The following is a 20,879-nucleotide window of genomic DNA, read 5'->3' as shown; positions in this document are numbered from 1 at the left end:
ACTACGTCATCAAGGATCTGCTCTGCTCCCATCTCTCTTCACACACCTTCTTCAATTCTCCTGCAGTCACATTCCCTAGGCAGTAAGGAACACTCCCACCTTAGTCACCTAGTTATTGTATTTGTGTGATCAAAATTTAAGTAATTTTTAAAAACATCAAAAGAAACTGTGTGGACCAAGACCCAGCACCTCTGTGCAGCTCAACCCAGCAAAGCAGATCAGAGCTGGAGGGAGCAGCATTGGCCCTGTCATGGAGAACTGATTCACACATGATGATTATCAGAACACTGAAGAATAGCTTCAATCTCATACCAAGCACCAACCATAAGTGACAGTGATCTGTGGCCCTGGGTTAGGAGGCCTAACTGACTGATAAATTAACTGAGGCCCAGAACTTTGAGTACACAAAGATACCCAACATTCCCCCCAAAGCACAGTGCTAGGTCATGCTGGCTGATTGGTATCTGGGATCCTGAATGGCAGAACTCGTGTGATGATGAAGAGAAAGTTTCACATGTATAAAGGCTACCCACTCTGGAAGGTGACATTCCCAATAAGGGTTTACCGGCTCCTGGGTGTGGATACCCTGGAGGTCACAAATGCAACTGGAGGGCTCAACCCCAAGTTTGAGGTTGGAGATATGCTGATCCATGATCACATCAATTTACCTAGTTTTCTGTGGTCAGAACCCTCTCCAAGGGCCTAATGATGAAAGGTTTGGAGTTTGTTTCACTGCCATGTATGATACTTATGACCAGAATATAAAGCAGAAGGCACTGAGTGCCTGGGAACAAAGGGAAGAGCAGCGAGAACTCCAGGAAGGGACCTGTGTGATGGTGGTGGGCCCCAGCTTTGAGACTATCACTGAGTGTGGCCTGCTGCAGAGCCTGGGGGCAGATGCTGTTGGAATGAGCACAGTATGGGAAGTTATAGCTGCCCAGCACTGTGGACTTCAAGTCTTTGGCCTCTCAACACTGACAAGATCACTATGGATTATGAAAATCTGGAGAGGGCCAGCCAGGAGGAAGTACTAGAGGCCAGAAAACAAACTGTCACAACAGTTGTCTTCTTCCATATTACAGCCAATATTCCTCTGCATAGCATTACCAGCTGACCAGCTCTAGAGGGGTCTGGTGCTTCTTTGACTATTTTGGCCCTTTGCTGGGGTCGTGTGCCTCTTCCTCTAGGTATTAGCTGGAAGGAAAGATGAGGACTATAGCCTTTACCTTCTTTTCCCGACTTGCCTTCCCTAGACCATCCCTGTACCACATCTTCTTGTTGCAGTTTCCTTCTCAGCAGTTCACTTGATTCTCTGTCCTGTAACAGCTGAGCCCATGCGCTACCACACCTAAGCTCTCCCCATGATTGGGTGTTCACCTTTGAACTTCTAGCTTTGTGCCCTCTGATCTTGAGTGGCTCAATTCTACTTCACTGGACCAAATAAACATCAGCCCAGTGTGTCCTGGGGTTTTATTTAGCACTGTCATATTTTGAATACAGAGATGAAATTTTTTTTTTTTTTTTTTTTTTGGTCGGCTGTGGGGCTTGAACTCTGGGCCTGGGCGCTGTCCCTCAGCTCTTCAGCTCAAGGCGAGCGCTCTACCACTTGAGCTACAGTGCCACTTCCGGTTTTCTGGTGGTTTATTGGAGATAGGAGTCTCACAGTCTCTCCTGCCTGGGCTGGCTTTGAACCGCGATTCTCAAATCTCAGCCTCCTGAGTAGCTAGGATTACAGGCGTGAGCCACCAGCGCCCGGCTGAGATGAAATGTTTTTAAAAAATATATCAAAAGCACTGGGTACCTGTGGCTCACACCTGTAATCCTACTATTCAGGAGACTAAGATCTGATGATTATGGTTTGAAGCCAGCCTGGACAGAAATCCAAGAGACTCTTACCTTCAATTTATTAGCCAAAAGCTGGAAGTGGAGACACTGTGGCTCAAGTGGTAGAATATCAGCCTTGACTCCAAATCTAAGCAAGAACATAAAGCCTTGAGTTCAAGCGCCAGTGCTAGTATACTCAGAAGGGGGGTGGGGGGGAAGGAGGTTGGGTGCCAGTGGCTCATGCCTGTAATCCTAACTACTCATAAGGCTGACATCTGAGGATCACAGTTCAGAGCCAATCTGGGCAGGAAAGTCTGAGACTCATTTCCAATAAACTACCCAGAAAAAGCAGTAGAGGTAGAGTGCTAGCCTTGAGTAAAAAGAAGCTCAGGGACAGACGGTGCCTGGGCTGAGTTCAAGCTCCAGGACCAGAAAAAAAAGAAAAGCAAAAAAATGCATTAAATTCTTGTACACATATTATACAGGTCAGTTATTCCTAATGAGAATTCTCAGTTCCAGGTTATCATCAGTTATGATTAAATTATTGCATGATTGGACCTTAATTTCATAAAAATCTGCCTCCCAAAAGAGCAAATGGTTCCCCAAAAGCAAAGAAAAAGTGAATATGTTTAATTAGGGTGATAAAGGGAAAAGTGATTGGTGGCATGTCCTTAGTGGGAAGTGGGCAGTTTGGGGAAATGTGAGTCAAACATGTGCAGTACTGACCCCTGTACTCTGAGCAGCGTGGTTTTTCCTTGCTGGTAGTCAGTCTACTTGAAATGATATACTGATAGATTACAAGAATCTACTAAGTCTCGTTCAACTCTTTCTTTCTTTCCCTCCCTCCCTCCCTCCCTCCCTTCCACTCTCCCTCCCTCCCTTCCTTCCTCCTTTCCTGAGCTTCTTTCATTCAAGTCTAGCACTCTACCTCTTGAGCCACAGTGCCATTTCCAGCTTTTTCTGAGTGGTTTATTAGAAATGAATCTCATGGACTTTCCTGCCCAGGCTGGCTTTGAACCTCGATCCTCAGATCTTAGCTCATAAGTAGCTAGGATTACAGGCATGAGTCACTAGTGCTAGGTTGCTATGTATCTTTCTACTTCATCTTAGTTCCCATCCGCTCTCTGTTTCTCTTTCTCACTTCAACTCTCAACTTTTACCAATGCTTCTCTGCCTCTGCTCCACATCAGGAGCTTTTCATCTTTCCATTATCAATCAAGTTGCCTCCTGTTTCAGGTAAACTAGAATCTCCAGAAGTGGGACTCAAGTCATCAGGGTTTCATGATTGTTATTTTAACATCCCTAGGTGATCATCATGGGTGGCCAAGTATAAGAAGAAAGCGTGGCTTTAAACCATTTTAACTCAAAACTGTAGAATTCCAAATATTTAGATACATTCTAAATTGGAACTATCCAAATATACTTGTTCCAATTCACATGCCCACACTTAGAACTGGGAGAGATTCCACCACAACTTCACTGTGAGCTCAAAACTCACAAAAGCTCCCAGACATTTGAGTACCATTCTTTAGTGGTTTGGAATGGAATGGTGACTCCAGTTTGGAATACATCTGTCTGAATTAAAGCCATGTTATCCCAGGAATGAAATCAGGCCTTTTCTCGTCAACTCTCCTTCACTGAGGAACAAGAAGGCATTCCTTTGTGTGTGGCTAGTGTTCAGTACATAGCCAGTGAGCATACGTAATCCACTGATTAAATATAGTGGTTAGCATTAGATGCAACAGAAAAAAAAATGTCTCATCTCATCACAGTAAGGGAATCTTATTGCATACCTCTCAGGAAACCCAATAAAGTGTTACATGATTTTTCCATGGGAAGGAACAACTGGGTAGGAAATAAAATACTATCCTTCTATACAGTGATATTTAAGCCCAGAACTCCAGGGAAGCCAAAAAGCGCTCTGAGCATGGTCCCAGCAGGATAGAAATACCTCCTCAAAGCATACTGAGCAAATTCCCATGATGCCAAGCCTCTTGGAAAAGGTTCTGAGGGTCGAAGGCCACTGCAGCTGCCTCCTCCTCCTTCTCCCCACCACTTGCTCAAGTGGAAAAAATGTCTAGAGGGTAAGTTACCACCATTCTCAGTTGTACCGATTTGCCCTCTGGGGAAGTCTAATCCTGGCTCCAAAAAAAAAATGGAATACAAACTGTATTACAGTTTGGGATTCCTACTTGTGTGCCAGGCCTCTCTCCAAATTAACAACTTCAAAGAACACAAGGGTGTGTGAACTAGTGGTGGGAGGGCCGAAGGCCCAGGACATCTTCACAGCTATCAAGAAGGCACCTGTAGGTAAGAAGTATCATATGAGACAAGAGGAGTTCTCCACACAGTTTTGAGGAGTTATGTCACCCACCATATTGGCTGCCAGGACAGAGCCTAGCACTTTCCTCTGAGGGACCTCGGTATGAACACATCACCTCAACAGAGGATAGTATGGAGCCCTTTTTATATTCTGAGAGCCTGTTTTGGGTATTTATACAGAGGAAGAATATTTCTCATGTGGCTTCTTTGTCTAAATCATAGAAACCCGTGGAGGAAGCCACATTTGTGCACAAAAGTAAGTATCTTGTGCACAAAAGTGAGTATCTTGACCCTCAACAAGAACAGTCTGGTGGCTCACAATTGTAATCCTAGCTACTCAGGAGGCTGAGATCTAAGGATCATGGTTTGAAGCCAGCCCAGGCAGTACAGTCCCTGAGACTCTTATTTCCAATTAACCACCAGAAAACTGGAACTGGGGCTATGGCTCAAAGTGACAAAGCACTAGCCTTCAGCAAAAAAGCTTAGGGACGGTGCCCAGGTCTGAGTCCAAGTCCCACAACTGACAAGAAAAGAAAAAAAGAAAAAAAAAAGAACCGCTCTGCAATTGCCAATGAAAATCTCTGCCTAAAGTCGTCAGCTCCCCTTGCCTGCTCATTTGACAGTTACCTTGTGTGGGTGTGGGTTCTACTTCCCATTTTTTGATGGTTAATTGGACTGTTGTTGTTGGGGGCGGAGAGGGGAATGGGATGGCTTTAAACCACAATTCTAAGATCTCAGCATCCTGAGTAGCTAAGATTGCAGGCATGAGACACTTGGACCTGGCTGATGGCTATCTTTTAACATCTAAATTTTGCCAAGGCAGCATATTATTCATTACTTAGCACCTCATCTGTCACTACTGCCTGCTTAATTCACAAGCTCATTTAAACTGAGGAATTCAGAGCAGCACCAGAAGGTGTGCAGCCTGGCTGAGAAAGCCCTTTCTATGTTGTGTCCCAAACTCTTCCATCTTAAGACAACATGTTTTTTTGTTCAAAACCCATTTTCAATTGAGCACTTCACAACTACACGTCCTCTTAGCAAAAGGGTTAGAATCAGCACCATTATAATCTACACGTTTTTATTTGCATAAATGACCCAATTAGTGGCACTGAATAGAATAATCATACAAGAATCAAGTCAGGAAATTTTGTTTGTTATTTACTGCCCGTGCTGGCATTTAAAGTCTGGACCTCATGCCTGGTAGGCCTGTGTGTTCATCTAGGGCTCTACTGCTCACTTGATACATACGTTGAGCCTGGCTTTTGCTGGGTATTTTGGAAATTGAATCTTGTAGACCTTTCTGCCTAGCTGTTTCAAACTCAGGATCTCACCTCCTGAGTAGTTAGGATTGTAGATATGAGCCACCGGCACCTGGCTAGTCAGGTCCATTTTTTATTGGCATAGAATAATTATACAAAGTGAAGGGATTCTTACCTGCATATTATTTGATCATATTTACCCCTCTCTCATTCCAATTCCCCCTCAAGCCCTCCCTTTCTTACAGATTTTTCTATGGGTTTCATTATGACCTTTCATTGGACATATATTATTCTTTGACCATGTTTTTCCCCTCTCTCCTCCCCTTTTCTGCTCCTACCCCCCTGAGGTTCTCCTACCACGTAGGTCTCCACTTATATTAATGACTTACTTTCTTTTATTTTTTCCTTATCTCAGATCTAGATTCCATATATGAGAAAACATGCTTTGTCTTTCTGAATTTCATTTATTTAGCTTAACATGAGTATTTCTGGCTCCATCCATTTTCCTACAAAAATCATAATTTCATTCCTCTTTATGGCTGAATAATATTCCTAACATTGAATAATAATAATACTCCATTGTATGTGTGTGTGGGGGGGGGATTTTCTTTCCCCATTCATCTGCTGTTGGGCACCAAGGCCATTCCATAGATTGGCTATTGTGAATAGTGCTGCTATAAACATGGCTGTGCAGGTGTCTTGACTGCATGTTGTTTACATTCCTTCAGATGTATGCCCAGGTGAGGAATAGCAGGATCACATATTAGCTCTACGTAAACCCTCCATATTGATTTCCATAATGATTGCACTAATTGACATTTCCACCAACAATATATGAATTCACCTCCTCCATCGTCACCAGCATTTGTTTTTGTCTGTTCTCTTAATGGTTACCATTCTGCAGTTAGGTAAATTTTGCTTGAACTGAGACTGTACGATAGAATATTCCTCATGGAATATTGATTTCAGATTTCATTACAGTGAAGCATTTTCATATATATATATATATATATATATATATACACTATCAATACCATATAGCAATTTAGTATGGAAATGTTTTAATTATTGCTTCCATATTAAGAAAAAAACTTACAGAGGCTAATGATGTATGCCCATAGCACTACAACCAGCACACAACAAAGCTAAGATTAGAATCCAGTCTGAAGTCTTCCTCCTGTGCTCTGCAGTTCCATACATGAGACCTGTACAGTACTGGTATAAAATCTGCCTTGCAGCTTATCAGTCTATCCTAGAGTTTTGACTCGTTCTTCAAAATTCATTGCCTTAAAAATAGAGTTTCAGCCAGACGCCAGTGGCCTTTGCCTGTAATCCTAGCTACTCAGGAGGCTGAGATCTGAGGATCACGGTTCAAAGCCAGCCCAAGTAGGAAAGTCCATGAGACTATTATCTCCAATAAACCACCAGAAAACCAGAAATAGCACAGTGGCTCAAGTAGTAGAGTACTCGCCTTGAGCTGAAGAGCTGAGGGATAGCGCCCAGGCCCAGAGTTCAAGCCCCATGACCAACCAAAAAAAAAGGAAGTTTCATTCAATTTTCTTTTAAAACTATTAATAAATTATTTCCTTAAAGTGTTTTAAAACATACAGCAGGGGTTGTTAAGGTTTAGATTTGAATATATCTGCTGAAAAAGCCCATGTGTTGAAATCTTTTTTTGTTTGTTGCCAATTTTGTATTGTTATTTATAAAGGTGATGAACAGAGGGGTTACAGTTACAGAAGTCAAGTAATGTGTACATTTCTTTTTGGACACTGTTACCCCTCTCAATCTCTCCCAGTTTTTCCCTCCCATCTCCACCTACAAGTTGTATAGTTCATTTTCAACATAGTGTCTAGTGAGCACCACTGCTGCATTTGTTCACCCTTTGTCCTCCATTTCTGTGCCTCCCCTTAGACTCCCAAAGACAGATAAACGAACAAGCAAAACAAAAAGAAAAGAAAACCCTCTTGTTTCCATTTCCTGGAGTTCATTTCAATAAATATTATTTTGTATGATCAGATACATGTGGTGACATCTCTGTCCAGGGTAGCAGTGTTTATTTTACAGGCAGGCCTTTAGAAGGTAACTGGATGGTGAGAGATCTGACCTCATTGATAGATTGATCCATATATGATTGTCTAACTTCCCTGTGTATAGGCTGGTACTAGGGCTTGAGCTCAGGGCTTTACATTCTCACTTTTTCCACACATAGCTGGTGCTCTACCACTCGTGTCACACCCCTTTTTAAGTCTTTCTGCTGGCTAATTGACGGACTTTTCTGCCTTGGTTGGCTTTGAATCATGATCCTCAGATCTCAGACTCCTGAGTGAGTAGCTAGGAGGACAAGTAAGAGCTACCAGCATGTGGCATGGATGTATAATTTAATAGACTACTGACAGGTGAGGGAACTGGAGGGGGAGGGACTTAGTTGGAGGAAGTCAGTTGCTGGAGGCACATCCTTGAAGGATATATTCTGTCTCTAGCCTCTTCTTTCTCTCTTTGTTTCCTGGCCACCATGAGTTGAGCAGCTCTGCTCTGCCATGCACCTTTGGTCAGGACACTCTGCCTTACCTCAAGCAACAGAGCCAAGTGACCCAGGACTGAAAGTCTGAAACTGTGAACTCAAAGAAGTATTTCTTCCTTTAAGTTAATTTTCTTAGATATTTTTCTCACAGCAATGGAAAGCTAACCCAAAGGTTAGTCAGGGCAGTTGCTCTAAGAATATAGTTGTGTTTTTAGGGGACAGTTAAGATAAAGGTGTGGGAGATAGCAAAGCAGTGTGAAGGATGTGGGGAAGGGCTACATTCTAAGGAATGTTTTTTTTAATAAACTGAAACCCTATATTGTAAAAATGAACTGATTTGCCCAACCCTTTTATATTAATAGTTAATAGAGTTAATTTTGTACCCACTAAGAGGGCTTTAAACAGCACTCACTCATTGCTTCTTTGAAGATCATTGACTAGCAAATCCTGGGCAAGTTGCAGTTTCACAACTTAATCTAGAAATAAAAAGGTCACAGGAATCTGACACAGAGGTAGCAAATGTGTGAACCAGCCATTCCATTCCATTCCAATATGTCATCCCACCCAGTTATAAAAAAAGAACCATCAGAAATGTGGGATGGTTCCAAGAGAAGGGTAGGAGTAGGGGTTGTGTGGGCCCCAGGGCAGTGGTATACTTAGGTTCAGCACCATTTTTATGAGGATGGTGGAAGTTTTATTTCAGGTGCTGATGCAGAAACGCAGGGCAACTGGAGGACCAAAACAGCACAGTGTATTTTCCATAATTCTGCAGGAAGTTCAGGATCAGTAGAGTATTGCCTCTGTGTTTAAAATATTGTCCTACCTGTTGCAACAATGAGAAGTACAAGGTCATGTCGAAAACGAGCTTTACAACGTTGGTGGGGGGGAGGGGGGAGGATTGGGTGGTGGGGAGGTAGGGGGGAGGTAGGGAAGGGATGTGAAGGGTAAACAAAGGAGGAGGCTGCAATGCTTGATAAGAAATGTATGTATGATAAGAAACGTATGCTAGCACAGGCCTCAGAACTAGCATGCACACACACACACACACACACACACACACACACAAAGGCAGTCTGGTCTTTTCCTGGCTTGCTTTTTGTTTTTTAGCAGAATAAGTATTCTAAAACGAGGAGACCATGGGTGGAAGGCTGTGGTGCATCACCCCACTACTTCGGGAAGGTGCCCTCAGACCCCAAAACTTGGATTCTAATTCTAGCTCATTCAGGTGTTCATAGGCAAGTCCCTACATGTTATCAGATGCTGCTTCTTTATTTCTACCTTCAGGCAGACCCATGGGCTGAAAGTCACAAGACCTGGGTTTTCATTCCAGCCTTACACAGCAAGATCACCACATATTTTAGACAGATGCTTGCAATTTTTAATCTATCTACATATTCATTTCTCACCAGCTTTTTCTCCCAGTAAAATTGATGGAATACTCTCTTTTTCTCTCTCTCTCCCTTTCTTTCTTCCTTCCTTCCTTTCCTTTCTTTCTCCATCCTCCTTCCTTTCTTCTTTCTCCTTCCTTTCTTCCTTTCTCCCTCCCTCCTCTTCCTTCCTTTTCTCCCTTCCTTCTTCCTTCCTTCCCTCCTTTCCTCCCTCACTTCCTCTCTCCCTCCCTCTTTCTTTCTTCCTTTCTTTCTTTCTTCTCTCTCCTTCTCTCCCTCCCCTCCCCAAAGCCTTTCTAACAGATTGTCAACTCAGAATAAATGGGAAGTAGAAAAGTTCTATCAAATGTGAGGAGACTGTGAGGGGTTTAGGAATCCCACTTTGAAAAGGAGCTCAGTTTCCCTCCCTCTGCTCAGAATGAAGTATGTGCTCTCCTCTGCCCAGAGAGATCATTACCCCACTAGAGTCCTCTTGTTAACTAAGACACCACTCCCATGCTCCATTCTGGAGATTAATGTGGACCTTCTCAAACAGGTAGTTTACCTAACAAGTATATTTTCAGGTAAAATGCTGTACTTACCACACTAAATACTGTACCCAGGTATTTCTCAGTTTTAAGCCTCACAGAGCAAGTACCTAATGCTACAAGCTCTCAAGCCCAGGCAATCACCACTATCCCCTCCCTCCTGTGAGTTTTGTGTGGCTTACACGTAAGTCTTGTTAAAAAGTACAAAACAATTATCATGAAAAATACAACTACAAACTAAAACCCACTAATGCCAAGGTTAGGAATATTTGGCAAAAATAGCATCTTCATGTCCTTTTTGTTTGCTTTGTATTGTTTGAAGTAGGGTCTTGCTATGCAGGCCAAGCTAGCCTTAAACTAATAATCCTCCTGCCTCAGCTTCTCAAGTGCTACTGTTAAAGGTGTGTTCTACCATAGCTAACTAAAGATAGCATCTTGATGCAGAAGTATGGGAAGTTGGGTCTCCCAAGGAAAATAGGGAAGAGAAACCATGCTTGTTGGCACACATCTGTAATCCTGGCATTTAAGAAGACAAAGGAGAGTTCAAGGCCAGGCTGAACTACATAGTGAGACTGTATGCCCCCCCACCCAAAAACAGGAAATAGATCAGAATTGGCAGAGCACTGAGAGGCATTTGTGAAGCCCTAAATCTGATCTCCAGAACTGCAAATAGATTTGTGTTTGTGTGTGTGTGTGTGTGTGTGTGTGTGTGTGTGTGTGTGTGTGTACACACAGGAGTTAACTCCAGTCTCTTCTAGGGGGGGTAACCTTTTTTTTTTTTTTTTAATTTAGGCTTTAGATGACCTCTGAGCACCAGAGAACATTCCCAATATTAAAAGTACCCAGTAGCCAGGTGCCAGTGACTCACACCCGTCAGTGGCTCACACCTATAATCCATACTCAGGAAGCTGAGATGTGAGGATTCCAATTCAAAGCCAGACTAGGCAGGAAAGTCTGGGAGACTCTTATCTCCAATTAACCACCAAAAAGATGGAAGTGAAGCCATGCTTCAAATGTTAAAGCACTAGCCTTGAGTAAAAACGCTAAGGTACAATGTTCAGGTGCTCTCTTAAAGCCCCAATACTCCACCCTACCACAAAACGTCTAGCACCACACTCAGGGATTCAAAATTAAAGCGGAAGGCCCTTTCCTTTGCCTGCCAGTTTCCATTCTAAAGGTTATATGATCCTCAAGTATTTTATACATATCTGTCAAATAAAATCTCTCTTGATCTCACAGAGAAGATTTGGAGTCCTGACTCTTCATTTGTGTCTATGTCTGCTTTATAAATTCAAATACTTCCTACTGTCTTTGCAAGCACAAGGTCTTCCTCCAATAGGGAGATGTTTAAGTCTATTTTTTGGCCTAGTTATTTTTACTATTTCTTCTTCTAGTATCCACCCCAGCTTCCCTCTTTGTGTAGCAAGCAGCTATATCACACTGACCCATTCTCTCTCTCTCTCTCTCTCTCTCTCTCTCTCTCTCTCTCTCCTCCCTCCCTCCCTCCTTTTCCCCTTCCCTTCCCACTTCCAAAGAGGCTGAGCTCTGCCCTCTTCATGGGTCAGCAGATCTTCCAAGGTCTCTGACCCACAACTCACAGGAGACTATGCAGTCTCTTGTCACTGTGGCCTTTTAAGAAGTTGTTTCTACTTTTCATTGTTTTTAGTCATTGGGTAGGATCCCCCCACCTCCCAACTTCTATAAACACCAGTGCTCTGTTACCATTCTTAGCATTTTTATGACAGACATGAAAACCTCACAGGTGTTGCCTTCACCCACCGAACATAACTTCACAAGAGAGAGGTAGAGCTGAGCTGAGGCTGATGATACATAAATTTTGATTGCACAAAAGACTTCTCCAGGTAACACACACACATACACATACACACACACTACTATTACTACCACTAATACTACTACTATTACTACTGCTACCAAGGGAGTCATCCTAATTTTTTTTCTAAGTGTAAAGATCCCTTAGGGGGGGAAAAAAAGAGAACTAGTACATGAAATATCACAATTCAGTCAATCATTAAATGAAAGGTATAAAATTTCAGAAAGGAAAGGTAAGATAAATAAGATTTCTCAGGGATTAGTGACAGCTCTACTAAAACCAGTCTAATCCAGATCTCTGAAAGGTAGAGGACAAATTGTGCACCTAAAGCACATTTGTTCACAATTCTTGTCTCTAAGTGTGTATGAGAAGACAGGCTCCTCTCCCTCTACCTCTGAGAGTCTAACCCTAAATCTCATTTTAGCACATAATAGACAAGATAAGATATTCAACAGGCATCTTAGACACAAAATGTTCCCACACCCCATAGCACTGAATGTAACACTGCTCCATAACCTTACTGATTTAATTAGCATATCTAAAGAAAGAATGTGTCAATCAGAAAGGGGATTTGCGATGGCACAGAGCAGAAATGAGAAGGCAAAAAGAGCACATTGGCCTCAGGTTTCCCTGGGGTCCAGAGGGAACAGGCCCTGCCTGGCCCATGAGAGCTCTAAGCAGCCTGGCAGACAAGTCCTTAAAGGGCAGATGGGCCATCCTGGCCATCATGAAGGGGTGCCCATACCCAGAACCTGCAGGTCCACCATACATAATAAGACTTCTTGAGTGTTCCTATACAGATGCAGCACACTGATTCCTTGTCTATTTAGGAAAACTCACCTTCCTACATTGTCTTTCAAACTGAATGAATGCATTGGCCTTCACTTTCGAACTTTCTGTTGGCCTTCACTTTCCAACCTTCTGCTGTGTGTGAGTTTAGATAATGTGACTTAACAGTCCTACATGCCACAAGCTCATTGGACCAGTTTTAGACCTATGAGGCTGTGGATCAGTCCCGACATGGTGGTAAATTCACCAAAGGAAACAAAAGGGAGGCTTCTGGATAACCAGGTAGCTACCATGTCTGGTAATTAGGCAACACTTCTCCATGCTGCTCTTTAACCCAGTCCAGAACACTAAGAGAAAATATTGCACATTTTAGTCATCGTTAAGGGGATCCTTACAATGAATGCCTCTGGAAGCAGGAATTATTATTTCACTAATGAGGAAAATAAGAAGCTGATAGCAGCCCAAGGTCACATATTTTACAAATGCAAAAGCCAGATTTCAACCCCTAGACTGTTTACAAAGGTCATGCTAGGAAGTAACTTGGATCTCAGATCTCCACCAACTGGCCAGTATACCTAGCAACACTAGGAACCAAGGCAACCTTTCCAGAGGCTAGGTAATCTAGGACCAGAGTCTTGTCAAAACATATCAGGAGTGTGGATTCCTTGATAGCTTTCAGCAGATAAAACACCTGTGGTGGGGTCTATGCCCAGGTGCATTCCATAAGGAATGGGTGTGGTGATCCTGACCCTGTCCATCCATCTTTTTGAAAAAAAAATCAGCTACTGTATTTGAAATAACCATTTACTTTTCTTCAATCTTTACCCAGGGAGCAAGCCTATGCCTAGGATTGGCTAATAATAACAGGAGCAGGAGTATCTCTTCTTACCAAGCAGAGTATTCCATTTAATCTTTTCAATATCTTGTAAAGTAGATTGGACAGCCCACACACATACAACTTTAGTGAAGTATGGTATATGAAAGTTCTATTTATTCCATGGGGCTGAGGTATACCTCAGTGGTACAGCATGGGCTTAGCATGTGCAAGGCTGTAAGTTCAAAGCTCACTACCCCTCTAAAAATTGTATATATTCAAGATGGACAATGTGACTATATATATAATTTATATACAAAATGTAAGTATTCTACAAATTATATGTAATATATATATATATATACAGATATAATTTTTTTGTGCCTTTACTGGGCTTGAACCCAGGGCCTCACATTCTTGCTTGCCTTTTTTCACTCAAGTCTGGTGCTTTACCACTTGAGCAATACCTCCACTTCTAGCTTTTTGCTGGTTAATTGGAGATAAGAGTTTCATGGACTTTTCTGCCTGGGCTGGCTTTGAACTGTGATTCTCAGATCTCAGACTCCTGATTAGTTGGGCACCCAGCCAAAACCATATTTATCTATGTTTTATCTGTGTGTGTATATGTGTTTACTACATTCAAATTAATAATATGTACACACTATACAAAGTTACAGTGTGTGTGAGTCTTTATAGTAAAGACAAATTAAAAAATCTTTTTTTTTTATTTTGTAGTTTGAAATCAGGGTCTTGTACTGCTTGCTCAGCTGGTGGTCTACCAATTGAGCTATACCTCTATCCCAGCTTTATGCTGGTTCCTTTGGAGATGGAATCTCACAAACTTTTCTTCCAGGGCTGACTTCAAACTGTGATCCTCCAGATCTTTGCCTTCTAAAGTGTCTAGGATTACAGGTGTGAGCCACTAGCCCTTGGATAAAAGATCTATTCTTACAGCAAATTACAAGTATATAATACAGTATTATTTACTATAATCACTAGGTTGAACACTAGATTCCCCAGAACTTATTCATCCTGTAACTGAAAGTTGACCTTTGACCGTCTTTCCATCTTCTCCATGGCCCATCCTGGCACTTCACTATTTATACTCCCACATGCAAATGAGATGAGTATTTTTTCTGTTTTTGGCTTATTTTACTTAATATGAAGTCCTACAGTTTCATCCATGTTGTTGTAAATGATTTAATTTTCTTTATTCATATGGTCAAATAATATTCTTGTATGCCTATATGATATTATAAATATGGATGCATGTGTCTATTCATTTACATTTTCTTTTTCTTTCTTTCTTTTTTTTTTTTGCCAGTCGTGAGGCTTGAACTCTGGGCTTGGGCACTGTCCCTGAGCTCTTCAGCTCAAGGCCAGCACTCTACCACTTAAGCCACAGCATCACTTCCTATATTTACATTTTCTTTGTCCATTCTTTGTTGGACACAGTTGTTTCCAGATTGTGACATAAAGTAGGCATTTTGATCCTCACTTAAAGATGAAGAAACTGAATAGCCAATGAGGTTAAATAATCGAAGGTCACACAGCTAGATGATGGCCCTGGAATTTGGATTTAGTTACCTATAGGAACTTCCTTAACCCAGGCAAGGTGAAAAAAGAGAAAAGAACCGCAATGGCTATCTCAAGTGGTTCTTGTGCACATTAAATAGGCTAACGTACGCACGTACGCAAAACAACTCAAAAAGAGCTCCATCTATAATGAAGACGAATAGAGTCCATTTCCTTTCCTTTTTCATAAATAACTCCCTCTACCTTGAAGGTTCCTGGGAAGTGCTTCGAAGGCATTGAAATCAACCACAATCAAACCTTTCCCACCACTATTGAGCCCAGGAAGCAAAACAAAACGGAAGGAGCCAGGGTAATGGTGACACATGCCTATAAAAAAATCCTAGTTACTCCGGAGGCTGAGATTTGAGAATTGTGTGTGTTTTGAAGCCAATCTGGTCAGACAAATCCCAGAGACTCTCATCTCTAATCACCAAGGCGGGGGAGGGGGAAAAGCTGGAAATGGAGTTGAGGCTCAAGCGGTAGGTAAGAATATTTTCTGAGTGGAAAAAGCCAAGCAAGAATGTGAGGCCCTGAGTTCAAGTCCCCAGACCAAAGGAGGAATTCGCAGGTTTTAATGACCTCTGTGTTTTGGGTGTGGCTAATGAAATGTCTCCTTGAGCTCCAGGTCGCCTAGGCTCTACATTTCCAGTAGATAAAGCTTCTCAGAGCCCTTATCAAAACGGGAAGGAAGGTCACTTTTCAACTCTTAAAAATTCAGGAAGTCTGCAGAGGCTCCACCCAGCCAAGCCCGTATCCACCCCACCCGAGCCTTTCAAAAGGTGAAGGAGGTCCAGAATGTCTCCACTGGGCCTCCTCCTCTCGTGTGTGTCTAACATAAGTCGGAAGAAAGGAAAAGAGGCCTAAGGGACCTCTTCCCCACCACGCACAGCACACCTTTAACGACCAGCTACCTCCTCCCACGTGAGGCGGGCCAGGTAGCCGGAGGAGCGGGGTTGGGGCAGCCGCCCACCTACCTGCGCACCACCAATCTGAGCGTCTTGTAGGATCCTTTCACCAGGGAAACGGCCTCGCTCCTGGAGCTGCTCAGCGCCACCTCATTGATGTGCACGACCTCGTCCCCAGCTCGCAGCTTGGAGCTCACCAAGTCAGCTTTGCCCCCTTCTTCGATCTGCTCAGAGAAGAGAGAGCACAGGTGAGCTTCCATCCAGCCTGGGGTGGGTCCAGCGGCCCTGGGCCCTGCCTGGAGGTGTGCAGAGCTAATGGACAGACTGTGACCCCGCCCTCAGGCTTCCCCACAGCCTCTGACGCTCAATACCTTGACTGTCCAGAGAGGGCGCTCACACGCATTTGGTTGAACGGATAAATGAATGCCCTTTCCAACCGAGGCCACTATTCCCGGACCCTAGGGAGGTCCCCTTCCCCTTACATATCCAACTTGCCAGGCCTACTTTCTTTACAAACTGAATTATTTTTGTCCCACTTTTTGGTCCAAAATTTGAACATATCGCCGGGCGCTGGTGGCTCACACCGGTCAGCCTAGCTACTCAGGAGGCTGAGATCTGAGGATCGCGGTTCAAAGCCAGCCCTGGCAGGAAACTCTGTGCGACCCTTATCTCCAATAAGTCTCAGAAAACCGGAAGCTGCGCTGTGGCTCAAGTGATAGAGTGCTAGCCTTGAACTGAAGAACTGAGAGACAGTGCCCAGGCCCAGAATTTAAGCCCCACGACCGAAAAAAAAAAAAAAAATTGAATGTACCAAATAAGTACAGACAATGGAATATTATTCAGCTCTAAAAAGAAATGATATACCAAGTCCTGAAAAGAGATGGAGGGACCTAAAATGCATACTATCAAATGTAAGAAGCTAGTTTGAATAATGTCATACCTGTTTGATTCTAATCCTATGATATTCCTCTTTTTTTGTCTGTCCTGGGTCTTGAACTCTGGGCCTAGGCACTGTCCTTCAGCTCTTCAGCTCAAGGCTAGCACTCTACCACTTGAGCCACAGTGCCACTTCTATTTCTGATTTTCTGAGTGATTTAATGGAGAGAAGATTATCATAGACTTTCCTGCCAGGGCTGGCTTTGAACCATGATTCTCAGATCTCAGCTTCCTGAGTAGCTAGGAGTACAGGCGAGAGCCAGTGCACCAGGCAGCTCCTGTTTTTAAAAATCACATACCATGAAGATACTGCTATTCACCAGTAAATTAACATCCTGGCTATTGGCTGTACAATACAGTGTAAATGTGACATGATATATTTAGCCAGCCTGTGTTGATGGCTATTTCTTCCTGCCTTTCTAGCCATTTCATCCTTTTAAGTTTTTCCACTATAAATTCACTCTTGCCCTGGCACATTGAGCACTTGAACCTCAAGTCCACTACATGAGTAGCTCACAGTTCCCCACCTCAGCTGGATTCCTGAGCCACCTACAACAATTGGAATAGACAATAATGGCAAGAGTACAGGCTGGGAAGGTGGCTCAGTGGTAGAGCGCTTGCCTTGCATGCATGAGTCCCTGGGTTCAATTCCTCAGCACCACATAAGCAGAAAAAGCTGGAAGTGGTGCTGTGGCTCAAGTGGTAGAGCACTAGTCTTGAGCTGAAGAGCTGAGGGACAGCGCCCAGGGCCAGAGTTCCGGCCCCATGACCGACACTTTCCCCCGCTCAAAAAAAAAGTGATTAATAATGGCAAGAGTAAGTGTTCTGGCTGGGTATGGTAGCACATGCCTATTATCTTGGTACTCAGGAGACTAAAGCAAGAGGGTTGAAAGTTTAAAGCCAACCTGGCCTATATAGCAAGACCTTGTCTCAAACCAAACAAAACAATTGTGGATTCTGTGAAGCTAGACTCTATATGGCCATCTTGGATCCGCTCTGTAGGTTGAGCAGGCTGTTGACTGATGGATTGACTGACGGATGGATGGATGGATGGATGGATGGATGGATGGATGGATGGATGGGTGGATGGTTTGTACCACTACAGGGCTTGAACATAGGCAACTAAGTTCTTCGCTGGCTTTTCTACTCAGGGCTAATGCTTTACCACTTGAGCCACACTTCAACATCTAGCATTTTGCTAGTTAATTGGGGATAAGAGTTTTTCCATGGCTGGCTTTGAACCATGATCTTCAGATCTCAACCACCTGAGTAGTTAGAATTATAAGGCATGAATATAAGGCATGAACCACTGGCACTGGGCTTAGGTTATTTAACTTTGATGTGCCTCTGTTTACACTTGCATAAAATGGAAATATTTGTAACATATATCATAGAATTTGATAAGTTTATGAAAGTAAAGTGTTTAAACAGTGGCTGGAACATAATATGTATTTGGTAAAGCTTAGCTATAATTACTATAACATTGACGTCAAATTTAACTTCCATCCTCTCCAAGGCTTTCCCAACCACTCTTCTATACACACTCCATTCTCTCACTCCTTCAAGAAATAATTTCTGCCAGGTGCCGGTGGCTCACGCCTGAATCCTAGCTACTCAGGAGGCTGAGATCTGAGGATCATGGTTCAAAGCCAACCCCACAGGAAAGTCTGTGAGACTCTTATCTCCAATAAACCACTAGAAAACTGGAAGTGGCACTGTGGCTTAAGGGGTAGAGTGCTTACCTTGAGCTGAAGAACTGAGGGACAGTGCCCAGGCCCAGAGTTCAAGCCCCATGACTGACAAAAAGAAAAAGAAAGAAAGAAGAAAAAGAAATAATTTCTCAGACTGGGGATGTAGATCAGTGGGAAAGTGCTCATCCAGTACACACAAAATCCTGAGTTTGTTCCCCAGCACCAAAAGAAAGGAGGAGGAAGAAGAGAAAGAATAGGAAGGAAAGGAGAAAGGGGAAAAATACCTTTCTTTCTCTTATTTGTGCGTGTGTGTGCGTGTGCGTGTGCGTGTGCGTGTGCGTGTGCGTGTGCGTGTGTGTGTGTGTGTGTGTGTGTGTGTGTGTTGGGGATGGAATTCCAGCCCCTACTATTACCTGTTTTGATTCCCATGTCTCCCTGCTCTGTCTCAGTGATACATTCTGTCTTAGGGTTTTTACTTTTTTTTTTTTCCTTTTTTTTGTGTGTGCGTGCTAGTACTAAGATTTTTTTTTTTTTTTTGATCCAGTGGTGGGGCTGAACTCTGGGCCTGGGTGCTGTCCCTCAGCTCTTGAGCCACAACACCACTTCCGGCTTTTTTCTTTTTGCTTATGTGGTGCTGAGTAATCAAACCCAGGGCCTCATACATGCAAGGCAAGCGCTCTACCACTGAGCCACCTTCCCAGCTCCTCAGGGTTTTTACTTAAAGATGACTTTTCAATCTTTTCTCTACCATGGATATTTTGCATAGGCCTCTATCTTGTATTTTCAGTTTCTTGTTTTCTCTTTCTTTTTTTTCTGCCAAATGCTGCTCTTCTGTTAAACAAGATCTCATCAACCCAGACAGGTCTCATCTGCCTTCTCTCCCTTCCTCCCTCCCTACCGGCTCTACTTCTCCCTGTCCTCCTCTGAATGCCTGTTTTGAGACAAGTCTCAAGCCCAAGTCACATGTATTTCCGGGCCTCATCTTCCCTTGTAGCTTTTAAACTCAGGTCAGAAACCTGGGCCACGCTCATTCTTTCTTTCATCTCACACATAGGGTTGGAGCATCTACCTTGGCCAAATACTGTTCTAGGCCTGGGGAAATATCAATGAAGGAAATAGACTGTATGTAATCTTTTCTTTTCTGCAGTTGACACGCTAGTATATTTTCAGTATACCTTATGTCTTTGAATTGAAGCTTGCTCTGATCTCTCTAAGTGACATGGGTGATCTTATATGAAAGATGCATCTTCTCTGATATTTGTTTCTTTACCTTAAATGTGGGAGCAGCAAGGCAAGCCACAGAGGTGAAGTGAGGGTTACATCAAAGAAGGCTCAGAAAGTTCCTTTCACATAGCAGGAGCTCCAAAGAGGCATGCTTCATAAAACTGCATGGTTTGGTGCTGGGAGGGTGGCTCAGTGGTAGAGCGTTTGCCTTGCATGCATGAGGCCCTGGGTTCGATTCCCCAGCACCACATAAGCAAAAAGAAAAAAAAAAAAAACTGCATGATTTTATTTGTTGTTGTTTGTTTTGGGTTTTTTTTTGGGGGGGGGGTGGTGGTTGGTGCTGGTTTTGAAGCTTGAACTCAGTGCCTGGGCACTGTTTTTAAACATTTTTGCTCAAGGCTAGTACTCTACCACTTGAGCCAAACTCCGCTTTTTTGGTAATTAATTAGAGAGAAGAGTCTCACAGGTTTCCTTTTCCAGGCTGGCTTGAACCAGGATCCTCCAATCTCAGCCTCTTGAGTAGCTAGGATTGCAGGCATGAGCCACGGGCACCCACAAATTACATGGTTTTATTTAGTAAAGTGTATTACCTTTTTGACTGTTTCCACTACGGTAGCACCTCCAGAGACCAAGGGAGGAAAAGTACTGGAAAAAGAGGAGGGTTATTTTCTTAAAGTCAAAGAAGGAGAGTTCACCTAGTTTATAAATGAAACAGGAGCTGTTCTCTCCCTCGGAAGGATGTATTTGTTTTGGAGAGAGGTCCCTGGGCAGGAAGCTGCCCAGTAACACCCCAAGGATCAGAGCTGAAGCTTTGGAAAACCAAGACACACCGGATGTACTTGATTTACTGCACCTCGGGAGGAAGGATCTGACCACAGCGGTGGGACAGCATCACGCTTCACTGAAGCAACCTCTGCCACTCAAAGAGTTCACAGACTTCTTTGGAGGTAATTAAAAAGTTGGTGTTTTGTTTCTATGTGCTTTACTTATAGCCTGCCTCTTCTTGGAGAAGATTTAAGACAACATCTTAGAAATATGAAAGAATAAAAGAAGCAATTGAGGTAACTCAAGCAAAAAGAAACACGTAATAAAAGGCAAGATTGACTGCAAGAAATGCATTCGGGATGTCCACTGTCTATCCAGGGGATCATTTTCCACATCTTCCCAGTTTCAAGGTCTGGAGGCAGAGGTTTCCTAATTCAAAAACACCCACTTAGGGCTAGGAAGGTGGCTTAGTGTTAGAGTGCTTGTCTAGCATACATGA

At 43.2% G+C, this 20,879-nt stretch overlaps 1 pseudogene; it reads left to right on the top strand.

Annotated features, from left to right (window-relative positions):
• Window positions 1-250: 250 nt before the first annotated feature.
• LOC122106609 lies at window positions 251-1,114 on the top strand (annotated as a pseudogene).
• Window positions 1,115-20,879: the final 19,765 nt, after the last annotated feature.

Source organism: Dipodomys spectabilis, unplaced genomic scaffold (assembly GCF_019054845.1).
Source record: "Dipodomys spectabilis isolate Male_0828 unplaced genomic scaffold, ASM1905484v1 ptg000043l, whole genome shotgun sequence".
Lineage (NCBI taxonomy): Eukaryota > Metazoa > Chordata > Mammalia > Rodentia > Heteromyidae > Dipodomys > Dipodomys spectabilis.
Note: the sequence above shows the minus strand (reverse complement) of the source record. Positions and strands in the feature narration are given on the sequence as shown.